General features: G+C 34.4%; 1 non-coding gene across 1 annotated transcript; it reads right to left on the bottom strand.

Annotated features, from left to right (window-relative positions):
- Positions 1-1,126: 1,126 nt before the first annotated feature.
- LOC143564480 (small nucleolar RNA snoR111) lies at positions 1,127-1,253 on the bottom strand. The gene has a single exon (XR_013140878.1). It is a non-coding gene; the product is annotated as a small nucleolar RNA snoR111 (small nucleolar RNA).
- Between the last annotated feature and the right edge of the window lie 2,056 nt (positions 1,254-3,309).

Here is a 3,309-nt window from a genome sequence, read left to right as displayed (position 1 = left end):
TTTTGTTGGTGATATCTGTTGTTTTGTAGGTGTATTGGTGGGTCTAGCTTCTTGCTAGCGTTTTTTTTTCTAATAAAACTCAATTTATTGGTTTTTAGAAAAAAAAAATCATTTTTAAATATTTTATTTACAACAAATCATTCTCACATTTTTTACTTGTCTCATTTGCATATTAACTATTCCTTATATGATCCCTAGGCCCTCACTAACGCTTTCATTTTCAAAAAGATAGTACAATCAATGATTTGCCCTACTAATCAACAATTTTTAAGTAACATTGATTATATAGCATTGCCAATCTATAAGGTAAAGTACAATGACAATAACTATGAAACCTTTTATCCAGTGATTAAAATGGCCTCTGCTCGAAGTTTATTTGACATTCATCAAAAAATTAAAAAAAAATGGCAACTCTATATTTTTGTTGCTGCTATTATATTTTAGAGTTTCATTTAAAGAAAGAAAAGGGATGGAAAAAATATGCTATGTTTTCAAGTTTTATTTAAGAAAGAAAAAAGAAGGAAAATATAATAAGAGTGTTTCCAAGTTTCATTAAAATAAAGCAAATAAGAGGAGAGAAGAGAAAATGATGAGTAAATTATGAGAATTTGTATCTTTCCCAATTTAGACGGAAAATAACTTGAAGAGAAGGAGAAGATGCAAAAAGAAAAGATAAGAAAAGAAAACTATCTTTTCCTTGTTTTTTTTCATATAAATGAACTCAAAAACAATAACTTATCAAAATCTATTGAGCTCTACATTTCTTTCCCGTATAAATGTCTCTTAAACGTCCAAAATTCCTAATCCTAGGTTCAAGTTCATAGATTTTGCCTTTCAAAGAAACAAAAGAAAAAACATGGTAAATATCAGTTTTTACTTTGGAAAAACACAATTTGTCTACAGTTTATAACTTTGGACCTTGTGTGTTATACCAAATTGATTATAAAATGAAGTTGCCACTTATTAATTTTTGGCTCATCAGCTCTTGGATACATTCAAATGTCACAGGAAATATTCAATACGAGAACCGGAATCAAGCCGCAATTTATTTAGGACTCATAACGAAATTTAATCAAAGAAATCAAGTATTTAGTTAGTATTTTAACAGACTCGAAATGAATAAAAAATGTGGACGAGCAACAATCAGACCGTCAATAGATAAATGACGACTGAAACGATATCTCGCCATCTTTACTTTATCCTACTGTTTCCAATTTGATGAGACAATCAATAACTGTCTCTCAAAATTATTATTATTATATAAACAGAGGAATATAATTAATTTCAAGTTGCACAAGAAATAAAAAAACATCAGAATGGTAAATTACGTAAGGGAAACTAAGATCATCAAATTCTCAAACCCTTTTAAATTAAAAGAGAAGAGGAAAAGAAGGCGGCGAGTGAGACTGATAATAATAATAATGGAGACGATGAAGGTGTTTGTATTTATAGAGAGAGACCTGCTGAAAACCCTAGATGCTGCCTTGTTGCTGGATATTTACCTTCTTGCCCTTGTTACTAGGTTTGCCAATAAACAAAATATACCTTTAAAAAGAAAAATTCGAAAACGGTGTGTTTTATGTTACCGTACTCTCTAATTTGGATTGCCCTGTTATCTCACTTTGGTCAAAAAAATTTTTGTCTTAAACGGGCCTACGCTGGCTTCAGATTTTGGCTTGGGCGTTCTCCCGGGAAACCTTACTGTCGGCCGCCAATTGTCAATCGTTGTGTCACCACAAGAGCAGAATTCTCAAGCATAACACACGGTAGGACAAAAACTCGGGTGGGCTCAGAGATTCGAACTGACAACCTCGCAAGGCATAACTCAAATCCTTTATTGCCAATATTCACTCAATGTACCACAAGTGGAGATCGAATTTGAGTCTTTACTGGAGAACTAGGGGTGCAAACGAGCCGAGCCGAGCCGAGTCTGAGCTCGACTAGGCTCGAGCTCGGCTCGTTTAACTTACATAGAGCTTGACTTGTTTCGAGCTCTATTTTCAAAGCTCGAGCTCGGCTCGTGAGTAGATTCTCAAGCTCGAGCTCGGCTCGGGCTCGGCTCGTTTACTATTTATCAATTATTTTTTTATATAATTATAATTATTTTTATATAATATTTATTCTACAATTTATGTATAAAAATACATATATTATTTAGTTAATTTTATTTATTTTTTCATAACATAACATTATATATATTAATTAATAATTATTAAACATATATTTTAAAAAATTATATAAATGGCAGGCTCGTTTAGACTCGCGAGCCGGCTCGAGCTCGATAAGTGAAGCTCGGGCTCAGGCTCGATTATTAAATGAGCTTACTTTTAGGCTCGAGCTCGGGCTCAGGCTCGATTAAGCTTGGCTCCATCGAGCTTTTTAACGAGCCGATCTCGAGTAGCTGGCGAGCAGCTCAGCTCGTTTGCACCCCTATGGAAAACCCAAGCATCCTATTACTATAACACAAATGGGGATAATAAAATATACTCTTTTAGTAGCCTTTTATATTGTCATAGTATTAGTGAAAATATGGTTGTTACTGACTTTGAACACAAATAATTATACATTTAATTTAATGACTGTAGACTATGTATCGTGTCTAAAGTGGAGCTTAGATGAATAAAATATCGATTCTTGAAGTTAAGATGTTGGAAAAATGAAGTGGTGGTTCAACCGTTTGCAGTCACCAGTCGTATGGTCCTGCTGAATCTTTTGAGTTCTCTGTCATTATGTCGTTATAACTCGAATCCATATGAATTTATAGCAGTGGTGGTTGCTCGCCGGAAAAGGATGAGGTCTTGGAGTTCGTCAAGTAAGGAGATGGTAGCGGCGGCGGCAGAGAGAAGAGGTTGTTGGTAGATTATGTGAAGAAGATGAAAACGAATACGATGATTTGGAAGGTTTTATGTGAAAAGACGAAATTCACGTGAAATTCGTCTGGTCAGATAAATTTCAAAAAAACGCGGTTTTCAACTTTTTTGGAAAACTCACGGCGGAGATGAAAACATGACAAAACATCACGGAGGAGATGGTTTTCGTGGGGACAATTTTCACACCAAAAATAAAGGAAGAGATGAATTTGATCAGAAAATTATCGGGTGTGGCCAGACTCTTTACACGTGTCAGTATTTTAGTGGCGGCCGAAATCCATCGGCGGGAAACTAAATGCATCGGCGCCGATGATTTTGGTTGGATTATGTTTTATTTAAAAAAAAAAATTGGTCTATTTTGAGTTTCTCTCTCCTAATTTAGCCTATTTTGAGAATTTGCACCAAAGAAAAGCTAAGTTTCTGTCTGATATAGGGTAAT

Source organism: Bidens hawaiensis, unplaced genomic scaffold (assembly GCF_021521415.1).
Source record: "Bidens hawaiensis isolate Kalapana, Puna unplaced genomic scaffold, B.hawaiensis_p1.1 tig00022006_1, whole genome shotgun sequence".
NCBI lineage: Eukaryota > Viridiplantae > Streptophyta > Magnoliopsida > Asterales > Asteraceae > Bidens > Bidens hawaiensis.
The sequence above is the reverse complement of the archived record's forward strand: the minus strand, read 5'-3'. Positions and strand labels throughout refer to the sequence as shown.